Here is a 17,932-nt window from a genome sequence, read left to right on the forward strand (position 1 = left end):
GCTGGCCCTCAGATGGTCACTATATCATCAGCTCTCCTGGGGTTTCCAGCCCTACCCTGCAGAACTTGGGGCTTCTCAGCCACTATAATCACATGACCCAATTCCTTATAACATATGTAGTGTGTATATATATATGTGGGTGTGCATATTTGTGTGTGTGTGTGTGCACACGCATGCCTGCATGCTTGGTCATGTCTGACTCTGTGCAACCCCATGGACTGTAGCCCGCCAGGCTCCTCCGTCCATGGGATTTTTCAGGCAAGAATACTGGAGTGAGTAGTCCTTTCCTTTTCCAGGGGATCTTCCTCACCCAGGGATCAAACCTGCATCTTGTATCTCCTGCTTTGGCAGATTCTTTACCACTGTACACCTGGGAAGTCAAATTGACTTAGCAGCAGCAGCAGAGAGAGAGAGAGGGGTTCCGTTTCTCCTATTGGGTCTGTTTCTCTGGAGATCCCAGACTAATAGATCTGGTGAAAACAAACTGAGGTGTCCTGGTGCTCCCGCCATACTGGGGTGCAGAATTGAGCTCTGCTCTCCAGAACTAAAGCCAGCATGGAACCTAGAAGTAGGCTTGGGTGTTCTTGGGGTCCGGAGCCCTCTCCTGCCCACCGACTCCTCTGCGGTGTCCGGAGCCCTGTCTAACCTTGGGCCTGCCATCTGTCAGCTTTCTGAGTCCGTGTGGTCTGGGTCACCTCCAGGACCACTCCCCCGGGGAGACAGCCGGGCCCAGGTGGCTCCTTCCTGCTTCATCCCCCCAGGCAGCAGGCTGGCTGTCCTCTGGAAGACAGGTTCACTTGAACCAGAGGGAATTGCGGCTGAAATTACCTGCCCAGGACGTACAGATGTGTAGTTGTCAGGCAACCCAGACACTCACTCTCCAAATGAAGAAAGGCCCTGAGGCCAAGGCTGAGGCCTGCTTCTCTGCACGCGACCTCAGGTGCCAGGTACATAAGGGCTGCTCAGCTCAGCTAGTGTGGTTCAACACCGGGGAGCTGGGGCGGCTGAGGCCATGGGTACGGAGGGCAGCAGGGTCAGGGTGCAGCCGGAGGAGAGCACGGTGGTGGCTGAGGACACGACCTTGGCTGGCAGGCAGTGTGCACTTTGAGCTCCAGCTCTGATACTCGGCAGTGGTGTCAAGGTGGCCATGTCCTTAACTTTTCCAAGCCTTGGCTTTCCTCATCTGTAAACAGGGACGACAACAGTGTCCACGTGGGCGGATCGTGCACGTAAAGCCCTCGGCCCTGTTTCCTCGGACTTCGAGATGCTCTCACAGCCGACATGGGGGGCCGACCTAGAGGTCAGGACACTGGACCCTGCCCTCCCACCACCCTGGCTTCAGTTCCCCCAGAGGCTCTAGGACCCCTTTTGGCTGCAAGACACAGTGTTTACCGGGGAGAACAGAGGGAGCTGGACGAGGCGGGGGCTGAAATGACGTTCCCAGGCTCCTCTTGTCAGGGTCTCCCAGCCAATAGGGGCAGGGTCTCAGAAGGTGGGGTTCCCAGAGAACCCTACCACCTCCAGGGCTGGCATCTTTTTTTTTTCCCCGACAGAAGGTTATATTGCCAGTTTCCCCACCCGCCCCAGGCTGGGATCCTCAACTAGAGTCCCTCTACTCCTACAGGGAGGGCCGGGTGCCAGGGAGCCCCACAGTTTGTAAATGTAATCAACCTTGAGGTCTCTGACTTCCACAGGTGCAATTAGCGTGCCCATCTGCTAATCCCTGATTAATGATGTTTACAAACACAGGACTCTGCTCTCAGAGCTGCTCAGCACCCTCCTCCGGGGCCAGGAGGCAGGGGTCTTCCGAGCACCACCCCCCAGCCCCCCACCCCATGTAGCCCACTGCTTTAGACCTCCCCACCCAACACCCCTTCCATCCCCTCCCCCAGGCAGCGAGCAGAGCTGGAGGGCCTTCCAGAGCCCTGGCCCAGTCCTCACTGCACACAGGTAGAGCGGAGGCCCCGTGAGAATGCAGGGAACCCAGAGGCCGCGGGGCTGGGCCCTTGCTCTCTTTCCTCCCCAGTTCCGGAACTCCCAGCGCTAGCCCTGGGGCACACACGCCTCCCTTCCTGGAGGAGTGGGCCTGGCCCCGGCGCCCCTAGGCCTCTCCCCAGACAGGGGGGCATTTCCACCCCGCCTACCCTCCTGAGAACTGCCTGGGTCCTCTCACAGGCAAAGTAGCTAAAGCATCAGGAACACACCTCTAGGGGACTTCCCTGCTGGTCCAGTGGTTAAGGATCTGCCTTCTAATGCCGGGGACGTGGGTTCCATCCCTGGTCGGGAGACCAATCTCCCACGTTGGGTTGTTTTGTTTTTGTTGTTAAGTCGTTCAGTCGTGTCCAACTCTGCACCCACATGGCCTGTAGCCTGCTAGGCGCCTCTGTCCACGGGATTTCCCAGGGAATTATGCTGGAGTGGGTTGTCATTTCCCTCTCCAGGGGATCTTTCCAACCCAGGGATCAAACCCAAGTCTCCCGCATTGGCAGGTGGGTTCTTCTATCACTGAGCCACCACATGCCACCGGGCAGCTAAGGCATTGCACCGCGACTGCTGAGCCTGCTGCTCTGGAGCCCACGTGCCACCACTAGAGAACTTGTCCGCTGCCCCGCAGACCCTGCAGAGATCCCGTGGGCAGCAACTAAGACCCCACGCAGCCAAATAATGAATATCAAACACACAGAGACACTTCTGAGTCAGACAGTCCCGGGTCCACATACTGGGTCAGCCTCAGGCCCATCCCTTAACCTGATTTAACTGCAGTTGCTTCATCTGTGGAGATAGGAACAGTGCCTTTCGTAGGGGTCGTTGTGAGCATAAACAATGGGATGTATAAAAAGGACTCAGCACGGTTCTGGGGACACAGTAGGTGCTCAATAAAGGTGAACACTTTCAGGGCAGCCGAAGTAATGATAATGGTGAGGACGATGATAGGAAAGGAGGTCTCTGAAGTTCCAGGATGTTCGGGGAGTTTCCTCCTGCTGCCCCCCACCCCCACCCCCAGGCTCCTCTGGGGGGAAGGACAGGTCCCGGCTCATTACTGGCAGGGGCTGGGGTGGAGGTGTCAGATTGGAATCCCTCCTGGGTCTGTTCGCAGCTTCTCTGTTTCATTAACACCTCCCTGGTGGTCTTCAGCTCATCCTGCTGGGGGAGGTGCTCCGGAAAGTTCTAACTCCCTGGCCCAGAGCTCACTGCTCCGCGCTGCTAGGTCTGTGCTCAGACTCGTGTAGACAGAGCTTTATGTGGGAGAGAGGTGGCCGCTGGCCCGGAGGCTATCTCTGTCCCCCCACCCCAGGGTCCTGGGGGCCTGGTCAGGGGGGTCTGGCGTCTGAAGCTGCCCCTTGCTCCCCACCAGCCTCTCCTCCCCAGTGTGTCCCACCCAGCCCAGCCACTTCTTCCATCTTTTTGGATCTCCGTGACTGTGAACACGGCTTGGTCCTGGGCTCTCATCCTGACCCACCACTTCCTAGCTTGATGACCAGAGGCAAGTCACTCTCCTCCAGGACATCTAACCAGTTCTGCAAAACGGGGACACGACACCCACAGCCCGGAAGCCCACGGCCCGCTAAATCGGTCAGTTCTCCACAACGGGCAGCAGTTGTGATTTCACAGGGAATGACAACCACTCTCAGAACGATCATTCTACACCCCAGGACTTGGTTTAGCCAGCCGGGGGGTCGGGGAGCGGAGGCCAGGGTCCCAAGGACCTGTCAGGTTCCAGGAAGCAGGAGAGGGCATGAGCTTTGCCCTGATGAATTGTTCCAGCTCCGACCGCAGACTGGGAGAGGGAGTGGGGCTAGTCAGTGAACTGGGACCAGGAGATTTATTCCTCGGGCTCTGGGAAGGCTGCTTCTAAACAAGGTTCCTCTCCACTACACTCCAAGAAGGCTTCTTATGGAAATGCCTGTCCTTCGCCCCCCTCTGCCCTCTCGGTCACAATGGTCCATTTCTGAGGATGCTCTTCACCAGCTGCGGTGGCCCGGAGGAGGAGGGGCTGGGGAGGAGGGGGGGCTGGGCCCGAGCCCCTCTCCGCTCTCCCCACCCCCGGTCAGGCAGTCTAGTTGAACTTGACCCCTTCTGCTTTCTCCTGCCACCTGTCACCCTCGTGGCCCCCCTCCGATGCGCTGCTTTTGGCTGGGGTTTGTGGATGTCAGAAGGGAAAGACTATGGAAAGCGGTACCTTCTGTGGTTTGTCTGTCAGCTCAAAAAAATGTCAGTGGGCTCAACAGTTTCCTTCAGAAAGAAGAAAATGAGAAGTCAGCAAACAAGGGAGGCAGTAACGGGGTTGGGGGGGCTTGCTTCCTTCTTGCTAGCAGCCTTAAGGCCCTTCCCCCAGCCTCTCGGCCCCCAGAGTCCTCTGAAGACCCTAAGCTCCCCCTCCCCTGCCCCCAGGAAGGCCCACCCCGTCCTTGAGTCTTTGGGGCAGGAAGTATTAACAGCTTCCTAGGTCCCCCACACAGGGCCAGGCACTTACGGGGAGAGGGGGGCTAGTTTATAAACCATGAATGAAAAAGCAAATAGGTCCTGAGGTTGAAGACTAATTGCCTCCTGCTTCTCTTCGGTGGGGTGGGTTGTGGGGGCAAATCCCTGCCCCTCCACTTTTCAGAGGAGGCAAGATGCAAATGATCCCTCAGCCACAGCTGCTCTCAATTCTCTGAAACAAAGGAGCTCATCGAAGGCTGAGGGGACGGTCTGCAGAGGCCCTCAGCCCTTCGCCCCGCTGAGATCCATCAGCACCCAGGCCCCGCGTGGAAGCCCCTCCCCTCGACGGGGGTACTAGCCGTGGGGCTGGATCTTGCTTAAAGCCCCGAGGCCAACACACACACCCCTCACTCACCGTGGTGGATGTGGGACCCGGAAGCCGGCAGCAGGGCTATGATGCTGATGATGGGAATGATGATGATGCTGGCGTGGTGATAGTACTAATGTTTATTATGTACGCGCCGTGTGCTGGCAGTTTTACGTGCCTCGTCTCCTTGAATCCTTTCGATGCTTTTGGGGTGGCCACCGTTACTACCTTTGCTTTAGAGATAGCAAACGGGCACGGAGGGGTTGAGGAACTTGCCCAAGGTCATGGTGGGGCAGTCAGAAGGGTGTAGGAAGGAGGGAGGAGCCAGGGTGGGCAGGAGAGGACCTGCCACCCAGGCATCCCCTCGGAGGCTGCCGCCGGGGAGGCCAGGCCACGGGGGTATGTGGCCACCCTCCCCACCCCTACACCAAGCCCCTCCGCGCATGCAGGGCCCCACCCTGACTCCCCTCCCCGCCTCTCCCCAGCTCTCCTGACAAGCTCAAAGCGGGGCATCCCAGTGCAGGGCAGCTCCACCCGCTCCCCGCTCGGCCGTGGGTGTTAGGCTGGGTGGGCTGCAGTGGGTGGCAAGGCTCCTAGAGACACCCAGACTTGGGTTTGAATCCTGCCCCTGCTCCTGTGTCTAAAGCCTTGGACCTGGGCTGAGTTTCTGAGCCTGTCTGCTTAGTTTTCTCCCTGTAAAACGGTGCCCACGGGACTTCCCTGGCAGTACAGTGGTTAGGGCTTCGCCTTCCAAGGCAGGGGGTGAGGGTTCGATTCCTGACGGGGGAGCTAAGATCCACATGACTCGTGGCCACAAAAACCAAAACACAGAACAGAAGCAGTATTGTAACAAATTCAACAATGATCTAAAAAATGGTCCACATCAGAAAAGTAAAACGGTGCCCAAACTGGCTTTGAATATTCATTGGAAGGACTGAGGTTGAAGCTGAAACTCCAATACTTTGGCCACCTGATTCGAAGAGCTAACTCACTGGAAAAGACCCTGATGCTGGGAAAGATTGAAGGCAGGAGAAGGGGACGACAGAAGATGAGATGGTTGGATGGCATCACTGACTGGATGGACAGGAGTCTGAGCAAGCTCCGGGAACTGGTGATGCACAGGGAGGCCTGGCGTGCTGCAGTCCATGGGGTCTCAGAGTGGGACATGATTGAGCGACTGAACTGAACTGAGAGTGGCTTTCTCCTGAGGGTGTGCTGGGGCTTGAAAGCAGATGCCCATGGCACGAGGTGGGTCTTCAGGGCTCTGGGTCTCCCCCCCCTCTCCTCCTCTGCTCTGCCTGGGTTCCCATGTTGCCATCCCGTCTGCTGTCACGGGGGGCCCCTGCCGCCTTTCCTCTCTAGGGCTACATCTCCACACACCGGATGGCCCTCTCTTTGCCTCTCCTCTGGCTCCATCCCTTGGGGCTGATCGATGGCAGCCGCTGGTTATCGATTGGGGTGGGCATCCAAGGGAGGCTGCCGGAGGCCAATATTGATGGACAGGATCGGTGCCCAGGCCGGGGGGAGGCAGTTGGGGAGCCTGGAGCTGCAAGGCCCCAGGGCTCCGGCCTCTCCTGCTGAGACCCAGGAGTGGGAGTCCGTCCAGCTGCAAGACCCTGCTGCTCGGATGGGAGTAGAGGGTGGGGCAGAGGTCTTCTGGGGACACACTGCCGAGGCTTAGCTCATGCTGTCATTGGACAAGTATTTATTGAGCATCTAGTATGGGTCAGCCAGGGATACAGCAGTGTGGGAGTCAGTGAAAATCAGTCAGTAAAGTTATATAGTGTGTTATGTAAGAAGTGGAGCAGGAAGAGGAGGGTGAGCGTGCAGTCTGAGGGAGGCGCCACTTCGAATAGTGTGGTCAGAGACTGGCCCCCCTGCAAAGATGACCTGTACACAAAGACCCGGGAAACGGAAGCAGTGAGCGCTCTGAGCTTTCTGTGCTATGGAAACCGAGAGAAGGGCCAGACGCCTTCTGGCAGGGCCAGAGCGGTTTGCTTTGGGCTCCCAAGGAAGGCAGGTGGCTGGAGTGAGGTATAAGGAGGGAAGGAGGAAAGGAGGGGAGCTGGATGGGGTGGGGGTGGGGGTGGAGGGCCAAGGTCAGGCACGGCAGGGCACACAGTCAGTCCAGGCTGAGAGGCCCGAGCAGCTTCCGCACAGAGTCTAGAGCATGACTCTGCTGCTCCAGCCATGTCAGGAGTTTCTGTTTATTTATTTTTGACTTTTACTGAAGTGTAGTTGAAGTATGTAGTGGGCTTCCTGGGTGGCTCAGTAGTGAAGAACCTGCCTGCTGATGCCAGAGATGCTGATTCCATCCCAGGGTTGGGAAGATCCCCCTGGAGGAGGAAATGGCAACCCACTCCAGTATTCTTGCCTGGAGAATCCCACAGACAGAGGAGCCTGGTGGGGTGCCGTCCATAGGGTTGCAAAGAGTCAGACACAACTGAGCAACTAAACAAGAACAAGAACAAGCATAGCTGAAGTACAGCTGACTTACGACGCTGCCTTAATCTCAGGTGTACAGCGCAGTGATCCAGTTGTACACATGTGTGTGTGTGTGTATACTTTTTCAGATTCTTTTTCCTTATAGGTTATTGCAAAATATCGTTCTCTGTGCTATACAGAAGGTCTTTGTGGGTTATCTAGTTTTATTTTATATATTTTAAACGGGTGTTTAATAAATGGTTTCATTCACTTATCGGCTGATATTCTGGCTGCACTGGGTGCTCACTGCTGGGCACGGCCTTCTGTAGTTGCTTCGGGTTGGGATGACTGGTTGCAGTGCGCGGGTTTCTCATTACGGGGCCTTCTCTTATTAAGGAGCTCAGTCTCTAGGGAGCCTGGGCTTCAGTAGTTGCCAGGCACAGGCTTAGATGCCCCTCGGCACGTGGAATCTTTTCCAACCAAGGATCGAACCTGTGTCCCCTGCACTGGCAGGTGATTCTTCACCACTGGACCACCAGGGAAGGCCGGTTGTCTATTTTATATAAGCCACTAAAAGCCACTAATGTGAAGTCGCTCAGTCGTGTCTGACTCTTTGCAACCGTGGACTGCAGCTTACCAGGGTCCTCTGTCCATGGGATTTTCCAGGCAAGAGTACTGGAGTGGGGTGCCATCTCCTTCTCCAGGGGATTTTCCTGACCCAGGGATCAAACCTGGGACTCCCACGTTGTAAGCAGATGTTTCACCGTCTGAGCCACCAGGGAATTTTATACATAGTATATGTATATGTTAATCCCTTCCCACTAATTTATCCCTCCAATAGTGACCATGTCCAAGGTCCTCCACTGACTTTGCCAGGAAGATAACGCTCTTCTCAGACTCTCTCAAATCCCTCGTCTAATTGGGGGTACTGAGGCTCAAAGACATTCAGCAGCTTGCCCAGGGTCATGCAGCTGGGAAATGACACAGCTGGAAATCAAAGCCAATTTTGTCTGATTCCAAAATCATTTCTCTTTCCTTCTTTTTTGGTTACCATCCTTATCACTTTTATGTGTACATTCCAGGAGTTAAGTATTTTCGCACTGCTGTGAAATAGATCTGGAGATCTTTCCCATCTTACAGAATTGAAACTCTCTACCCATTAAACCATCATTCCTCATCCCCAACCCCTGACGATCACCATTCTATTTTCTGTTTCTGTGAATCTGACAAGTTTAGATACTCATTGTAGTGGAATCATACGGTATTTTTTTTTATGACCGCATTATTTCAGTTAGTACAATGTCTTCAATGTCCGTTCATGTAGCATGTGACAGGATTTCCTTCCCTTTTTAAGGCTGAATAGTATTTCAGAGTATGTATTTACCATGTTTTGTTTATCCATTCATCAGCTGGTGGGCACTGGGTTGCTTCTGTCTCTTGGCTATGGTGGGTAATGCTGCATGGAACGTGAAGGTGCAAATCTCTCTGTGAGATCCTGTGTTTTAATTCTTATGGATATATACCTAGAGGGATTACTGGATCGTATGGTGTGTGCATGCTAAGTCGCTTCAGTCATGTCTTTCTTTGCAACCCCTATGGACCGGAGCCTGCCAGGCTTCTCTGTCCATGGGGTTCTCCAGACAAGAATTACTGGAGTGGGTAGCCGTGCGCTTCTCCAGGGCATCTTCCTGAGCCCGCCTCTCGTATGCCTCCTGCATTAGCAGGCATGTTCTTTACTACTAGTGCTTCCTGGGAAGCCCAGCTCATATGGTAGTTCTGTTTTTAATCTTTTTTCATTTGAATGCTGGAGTGGGTTGCCAGTCCCTTCTCCAGGCGATCTTCTCGACCTAGGGACTGAACCCACGTCTGCTGTGTCTCCTGTATTGGCAGGCAGATTCTTTTATCATTGCACCACTTGGAAGTCCTCTCTGATACACAGAAGCTTTACATTTTGATGTAGTCTCATCTACCTTCTTTTATTGCCTGTGCCTTCATTGCCAAGTCCATCCAAAATGGTTGTTGTTGACCACTCCTGTCTGTCAACAATTCTGCTGACAACTTTGGGTGAGTAGGAGGGATGGGGGAGGACAGTTGGCCGTGGTTGAGGAAATGAGGACGAGTTTAGCCAGGAGAGTAGGGGTGGTGGTTGTAGTGGGAGCAGTGGTCGTGGTATTCCAATTACAGAAGAGCTTTTCATGGGCCAGACTGATAACCCAGAGGGCAGGATGGGCCCAGTGGGAGGCCCAGGGAGTCAAACAGCAGCTCAGTCTTAACAGGATTCCAAAGATTGAATGGGGGTACTTTGTAGATAGTGAGCTCCCTGTCACTGGAGGAATGCAAGCACTCAGGTGACCACTCAGGCAGGATATTGCCAGGGGCTTCAGGCACATGATATTAAGATTGGGTTGATGGCCTCTGATCCCTTCGATTATTCAGTAGAGAAGGAGGAAACTCAAACTTTAGCCAGTGGGGTAGGGTAGACAGGATTTCAGCTGACAGATGTCCTCTGTTTTGTGCCTGGGGTATGTCTTATAATTTGGGGTTGAGTTGTGGAGAAGATTCCCTGAGTTTCCGTCACTCTGGAGCCGGAAGCCAAGCTCTGACCCAGATGGCCCAAGTATCTGGAAGAGGAGACAGGTGACGATGTGGCACCTTCATGGCCTGCGAGGTGCTGCCTGCCAGCAGAAAGGGGAAAACAGACTTCCAGGCCTGGCAGGCCTTGGTTCAGGTGCTGCCTCGGGCATTTGCCACCTGGGTGGCTGTGGGTAATTTCTTCAACTTCTCTATCCCCACTCTCCTCATCTGAGCAAGGGGGCCATTGTGTCTCTTGCAGGATTTTCTGCAGAATGATGATAACAGGTGCTTCGAGCCAGGAAGCTGCTCAATAACTGCCCCTCATCACCCTCCAAAGCCAATGACCTTGAGTGGGCTGTACAACCCCCACGCTCTGTTGCTGCTTCCTGCTCTTCTTTGCCACGAGCAGCTCCTCAGACCTGGATGGGTCTCAGCCCCTCCTTCCTTCTGAGGTTGAGAGTCCAGAGTCCTGGATCCAGAATGCAGCCTGGCCCCAGCAGACCCCTAAGCTGGCCCAGGGGCCCTCTCGGCCCAGCAGACTGGGGCTGGGTGGCAGCCTGATCGCCTATCTGTTGGCCCTCTGTCTTGGCCTGTCCTGGAGGCTGCTGGCCCTGGAGCCTCCCAGCCGCTCGTTGCCCAGTCCCTCCCTGCCCTGTAAGCTGTGTCTAGCCCCATCTCCTAGCACACTGCACCCAGAGAGCTCCCACATCACTCCCAGCTCAGCACCCCTCGTTGGGGCAAAAACTCAAATCTCAATAAAAGTCATTGATTTTCCTCCAAATTTGTAGCGAGTATACTCTGAGGCTTCTTAAGAGAGTGAGAGGGCTAGGGAGCGGTCTTCTGGAGCCCCTAGCCCTCTCTGGCCCTTCAAGGCAACAATATTCTAGAAATGCCCCTGATTTCTGGGGAGTGAGTATTCTCCTATCTGGCTGACCCCATCTTCCGGGTTTGCGCAGAGCAGTGTGTGTGTGTTTCTTTGTGTGTGTCTGTCTTTGCATGTCAGTGTGTGACTGTGTGTCTATGTGTGTGTCCCTGGGTGCTGATGGTGTGTCTCTGTGTATCCGAGTCCATTTGTCTCTGTATCTGTGTGTACATCTGTGTGTGCGTGTGTGCACGCTTGCATGACTGCAGTATGGGGGATGGGGCTTGGCAGGCAGTTGAACTCTGGATGTTCTGCTGCCCATGGACCAGCCAGACTTGACTTGGGGTGTGTGTATGTGCAAGCTAAGTCGCTTCAGTCGTGTCTGACTCTTGGCGACCCCATGGACTGTAGCCCGCCAGGCTTCTCTGTCCATGGGATTCTCCCAGCAAGAATACTGGAGTGGGTTGCATGCCCTCCTCCAGGGGATCTTCCCGACCCAGGGACTGAAACCTCATCTCTTACATCTCCTGCACTGCCAGGTAGGTTCTTCACCGCTAGTGCCACCTGGGAAGCCCTACGTGGGATAAACCAGTGGATCTGTTCCCAGGGGCCATGGACTGGGAGGGCTCTGGAGGGGGCATAGGCATCCCTGTCTTCTAGCTATCCCTGCTGTCCCACTGTCATCTTGGAAATGGGACACCTTGCTGGTTTTGTTGTTCCCCAACAAAAAACTGGGGCTTGGGGGAACTGGTGGAAAAGATTTGTAGCCTGATGTTGAGTGTCTGAACTAAGAGCCCCAGGTGAGTGTGTTTGGAGTGGAATGGACATGCATTCACCCGAGCAAACTCTGGGGGACAGTGGAGGCCGGAGGAGCCTGGTGAGCTGCAGTCCATGGGGCTGTAAAGGGCCAGAGACGACTCAGCGCCTGAACAACAGCCACATGTGCACCCGGTGAGTCTGGAGGGAAGGTTGGTCAGTGAGGACGCCAGAAAGGGGGTGTGCACAGAGAGCATCCCTGTCCGCCTGCGCCGCCTTCCCAGCAGAATCAAAGACTGCCTTAATGGGGATAAAGGTCACACGGGCCCTTTGGCTTTTGTGGTGTGGAGTGGCTTATGGCCTGGCTGCAGGGGTCTTCTCTGGTAGCTCAGACATTAAAGAATCTGCCCACAATGCGGGAGACCTGGGTTTGATCCCTAGGTTGGAAAGATCCCCTAGAGAAGGAAATGGCAACCCACTCCAGTATTCTTGCCTAGAGGATCCGATGGACAGAGAAACCTGGTGGGTTACAGTCCATGGGCTTTCAACGAGTCGGACTCGACAGAGTGACTAACTCACAAAATCACCACCTGCCAGGGACAGAGGTCAGCCATGATGCTGGCCTGGCCTTCTAAGCCCTGGCAAGATGCCCCAGAAAGCAGCCTCAGTGAGGTCTCCCACACATTTGGGGGTGGGACGGTCCCTGGATGCGTGCCCTCACTGAAGCCTCGCCTGCACCCCCAGCCCCAGCCCTTCACAGGCGTGTCCTGTGTGAGTTCAAGGATGAGCACGTGTATTCTCACTGCGGCCTCTGCTGGGGGAGCTGGGAGCAGCTCTCTGGGTTCCGGGGACAGGCCAGATTTATGGTGCTGGGAGAAATATTTAGGCCTGAGACAGTTTGGTTGTGTTAATTATGGAAATCTAAAGATAATCTATATTTAATGCTGAATTTTGTCAAATTTGCTAAAGAATTAGGGGAGCATGTGCAAACAGTGACACTTCAATGAAGAACAAGGTGCAATTAAACTCTGAAATTTACAGTGGAATAATTGGAGAGCATGACAAATATAGTTATCAGCAGCAACTAATTAGGGGTCTGCTCGAGGTTTCTGGGCTTGATTAATCTCGCCTAGATGCTAATACGTTATGCTGGGCAGCTGATTCCATTTGTAGCCTCCTACTTTCCACTCTGCCTCCAGAGCATTTGTGGGCCGGGAATGTAGCCCATTGGGTCATCCTGGGTACAACTACAGCCTGGCCTGAAGGGGGCCACGGGGGTACCACACGTGCTCTGCTGAGACTGCCCTCCTCTGCCAAGGACGGCGTGAACAGCTTGAGCTGCTCAGGCATTCTTGGGTCTCACTGGGGTTGGGAAGTTCTTCTCGGTGTCTCACTCGAGCTTGTTGAGGTTGAGGGAGGGAGGTATTGGAGGCAGAGTTTTAGGGTCTGACTCAGCCTCAGTGGGTCAGATCTGTGCCCTCCAAGCTGACATAGCTCGGTCTGTCTCCTACCTCCGCTTCCCACTCCATGTCTTGTGGGAAGGGGTGCTGAACCCTCTCTCCCCACAAGATAGATTCCATGCACATTATTCCTTGGCCCGGCAACACCCCCACTCCTCCTTCCCTCCCTGGTCTTTGCTAATCTTCTTTGCGGCTGACTGTGGCCAAGCCTCAGATGGACTGATTCAAGTTTAGGCCTGAACTGGTGCTATTACTGGGCTGGTGTGTGGCCAGCACCCTGGGCATCACTGGAGGTGAACCAGAACCATCTGCTTCCTCTCCACCTCTCGCCCTGCCTGTGTCTCCTGCCCAGATGCCCCCTCTAACCTGCTGTCCTTGTTCCCCTTCAGGGGCCCAGCCTTCCCTCAGCACTTCTCCTGTCTGCCATGTCCCCACCCCAGGGAGGTCCCCCAGGGCTGGCGGGGCGTGGACCCCAACCTGGGGACCCCCTCTGCTATCTCCTGCCTTTACTTCACATCGTCTGGCACAGGCCGGGGCCTCCGGTCTGCATCCTCAGATGAGGTTGGTGAATAAACTGGAAGTTGGATGAACTGTGATGCTCTCTGTGAACGTCTGTGATGCACTAAGAACTCAAAGCCTGATGCGTGTGAGCGTGTATCCCAGGAGGCTGGTGGAGAGACTGCAGGGGCGGGGGCCCCCAGAACGCCTCCCCTTGGGGTCTGGGCCAGAGTGGTCCTCCCGGGAGCAGGAAGTTTGCTTCCTTGAGGTCTCAGTTTCTCTTTCTGCTTGTGGTCTGAGGAGCCTTGAGGTCAGACCCTCCTGGGCTGGAATCCTGGGCCTGGGGTTCCTGGGCTGTTCCTAACCGCCTCGGGTCTTGGTTTCCTTCTTTGGAACAGAGATAATTATTTCAGGGCACTTACCCCCATGGTCACTGGGACCTGGGGTAAAGGGTGAGGACCAAGCAGACGCTCAGTAAAGGGGCTCCCTCCTGGCCCCCTTCTGATCCCCTGCCCCTTCACCTTTCGGGGGACTTACATACTCCTCAGGCAGTGTTGGGGCCCTGTCTGAGGAGGCCAGTGCGGGAACCAGCGCCTGGAGTTTCACTGTCCCCAGCGCCTGTCTTCAGGCTGGAAACCCACACAGCTTGAGGCCTGTGTGCAGTGGTTAAAAAAGGGCTAGCTCAGATGGTAAAGTGTCTGCCTATAATGTAGGAGACCCGGGTTCGATCCCTGGGTTAGGAAGATCCTCTGGAGAAGGAAATGGCAACCCACTCCAGGACTCTTGCCTGGAAAATCCCATGGACTGAGGAGCCTGGTAGGCTACAGTCAGTGGGGTCTCTAAGAGTCGGACACAACTGAGCGACTTCACTTCACTTCACTTCAAGGTCTCCTTATAAGAATTGATCCCTTCGAGTTGTGGTGCTGGAGAAGACTCTTGAGAGTCCCTTGAAATGCAAAGAGATCAAACCAGTCAATCCGAAAGGAAATCAACCCTGAATAGTCACTGGAAGGACTGAGGCTGAAGCTCCAATACTTTGGCTTCTTGATGCAAAGAGCTAACTCATTGGAGAAGACCCTGATGATGGGGAAGACTGAAGGCAAAAAGAGAAGGGGGCAGCAGAGGATGAGATGGTCAGATAGCATCACTGACTCATTGGACATGAATCTGAGCACACTCCAGGAGATGGTAAAGGACAGGGGAACCTGGGGTGCTGCAGTTCACGAGGTTGCAAAGAATTGGGCACAACTTAGCGACTAAACAATAACAACAAAAGGTCTCCAGTCAGGCCATGAGCTGTTGCTTTTGTTAATGGAAGGAGGTGGCGCCCATAAAAATTGTTTATTTATGGCTGCCCTGGGCTTTCTCTAGTTGGGACAAGCAGGGGCTACTCTCATTGTAGTTCATGGGCTTCTCATTGCGGTGGCTTCTTTTGTGGAGCATGGGCTTAGCTGCTCCATGGCACGTGGAATCTTCCTGGACCAGGATCAAACCCATGTCCCCTGCACTGGCAGGTGGATTCTTAACCACGGGATCACCAGGGAAGTCCTCCGATAGCCTTTTTGTCTCCACTCCCTCTCCAAAGGGTAATCCTAAAATGCAAATCAGATCTTTCCTGTCCCAGCTCAGAAAACTTCAATGGTTCCTGTTGCCTCCAAGATAAAGTGCAGGTTTCTTAGCCTCAGGGTCACAGCTATCCACAATCTGCCCCAGTCTGGCTCCTACATCCTCCTGGGTCCCTTGAAGTTCCTTCACTCTGCCCTCGATCCCTACTCAAACCCTCTTCCCCCCAAACCCCTGCGGCATCTGACACTTTGAAGACTTTTATTGTGGGTAGTTTCCACTGCCGGAAATGTCTTCCCTCCTGCTCTCATCCCCATGTCCACCTTCTAGGAGACGCGGCTCAAGCCTCACTGCCCCTCTTCCCACAAAGCCTGCCGAGATGCTCCCTTGGAACTGTCAGCCCCTCCACCACCCCATCTGAATTCCTTCTGGTTGCGGTTGTCCCTTGGTGGTTCAGACAGTAAAGAATCTGTCTGTAATGCAGGAGACCTGGATGTGATCCCTAGGTCGGGAAGATCCCCTGGAGAAGGGAATGGCTACTCCCTCCAGTATTCTCTCCTGGAAAGTTCCACAGATGGAGGAGCCTGGCAGCCTGTAGTCCATGGGGTGTCAAAGAGTCTGGACACGACTGGGTGTCTAACACTTCCACTTTCTTGTACCTGTGGCACGCTTCTCTACCAGGGCACGGTAGATGCCATGTGGTTCTTGTTCAGTTGCTCAGTCATGTCTGACTCTTTGCAACCCCATGGACTGCAGCACGCCAGGCTTCCCTGTCCTTCAGCATCTCCCGGAGCTTGCTCAAATTCATGTCATTGAGTCGGTGATGCCATCCAACCATCTCATCCCCTTCTCCTCCTGCCTTCAATCTTTCCCAGCAGCAGAATCTCTTCCAGTGAGTTGACTCTTTGCCTCAGGTGGCCAAAATATTGGAGCTTCAGCTTCGGCATCAGTCCTCCCACTGACTATTCAGGAGTGATTTCCTTTAGGATTGACCGGTTGGATCTCCTTGCAGTTCAAGGGACTCTCAGGAGTCTTCTCTAACACCACAGTTCAAAAGCATCAATTCTTCACTGCTCAGCCTTCTTTATGGTCCAACTCTCACATCTGTACGTGACTTCTGGAAAAAACGTGGCTTTGACTATATGGACCTTTGTTGGCAAAGTGATGTCTCTGATTTTTAATACACTGTCTAGGTTTGTTATAGCTTTTCTTCCCAGGAGTAAGTGTCTTTTAATTTCATGGCTGCAGTCACCAATTGCAGTGATTTTGGAGCCTGAGAAAATAAAATCTGTCACTGTTTCCATTGTTTCCCCATCTATTTGCCATGAACTGGTGAGACCACATGCCATGATCTTCGTTTTTTGAATGTTGAGTTTTAACCCAGCTTTTTCACCCTCTTCTTTCACTTTCATCAAGAGGCACTTTAGTTCCTCTTCGCTTTTTGGTCACAAGCCAAGGGGACCCGCCACAGCCTGGCTGTACCTGGCCTTGGACCTGCCTCTGCTGTGGTGTCTCCTGGACTTCAGGGCTGGAGGATTTGGGGTCAGGGTGCATCACCTGACCATTTCACAGACCACTGTGGCTCGGAGGGGTTAGTGACCTGTCCACAGACACACAGAACTTGGAGATTTTGGGGCCAGAAGCCTGAAGCACCACTCACAGTTGGTGTTGACTCTTCTCTGCAGAGTTAACACTCCTAGAGATTTGGATGAAAATAAGCTAGGTGTCAATCAGCAGCTCAGTGGTAAAGAATCTGCCGGCTAAGCAGGAGACTTGGATTTGATCCCTGGGTTGGGAAGATCCCCTGAAGAAGGAAATGGCAACCCCTGTATTCTTGCCTGGAGAACCCCATGGACAGGAGCCTGGTGGGCTACCGTCCATGGGGTTGCACTGAGTCGCTCACCTGACTTAATGACGAAACAACAAGAGCCCCAGAACTAGAGTCTTACATTTGTGTACATTGGGGCAAGTTTACCTGGGTCCCTAGGATAGGCCTTTACTGGCCCATTTTACAGATGGAGAAACATGTCTTGGTCATTGCTGGAACTTGCAGAGTCTGACAAGTCATAGACACAGAATGCGCTGGGTAAACCGAGGCTCAGAGCACATTTGCTGTGGGTAATGTGACCTGCGAGGAGGGGATTGGGACCCAAACCCAGGCCTCTCTGATTTTACGTTAGCAACTTTTCCTCCACACCAGTTTCGTGGCGATTCAAGACCCTGGTCCAGTCCTTCCCTGTCAATCTCACAGCCCCTGGCGCTGAGGCAACTGTGAGCAGGGCGTCACGCTTCAGCCCCGAAACCTCCAAGTCCTGTGTGTCTGTGGACAGGTCACTAACCCCTCTGAGCCACAGTGGTCTGTGAAACGGTCAGGAGATGCTCAGTCACTTCGTGGCAGGGTTATTATGGGGTAAAAAGGGATGATGGATGCCAAGGTCCCTCTCCCCTAAGATGGGCCCCCTGTGAACCTGGGCTGGGGTGTCTCCCAAGGACTCTTGGTCTGCCAGTTGGGGCGTGGAGGGGGAACTCAGACACTGGCCGGTGTAGTTCAGCCCTTCTCCGGGGGAGGAGAAGAGAGGCCTGGGGGGCTCGTTCCTCAGGAGCCTCCAGCCCTTGCTGCTGCTGGAAGTGAACAGGTTCTGTTGCCATGGCAACTTGGGCCAGCCGCTGACCTCACTTAGGATGATTACCTTTTGGCAAATAAAATAATTGTGTTAATAAAGAGGCTGTTCACCCCCTCCTCCCTCACTGCACTGGCCCATTCCCCATCCCCAGCCCAGGAGAAAGAGAGCCCCCCCCCTCACCACCCAGTTGCTCCTGGTCTGTGGGATGTCTTCTCTGTAGATCAGCTGTTGACTGAGACCCTGACTGGGCTTTCATTTTTGCCTGTTTCAAGCATTTCTCACTCGGGCCTGACTTGCCCTCGGCCTCCTTGCCCGGATGTCTCTGGTGCACAGAGATGACACTCTTTCTGTTTTCCTTTGATGTAGCCTTTTAAAAAAAAAT

This window comes from Ovis canadensis, chromosome 11 (assembly GCF_042477335.2).
Source record: "Ovis canadensis isolate MfBH-ARS-UI-01 breed Bighorn chromosome 11, ARS-UI_OviCan_v2, whole genome shotgun sequence".
NCBI classification, from domain to species: domain Eukaryota; kingdom Metazoa; phylum Chordata; class Mammalia; order Artiodactyla; family Bovidae; genus Ovis; species Ovis canadensis.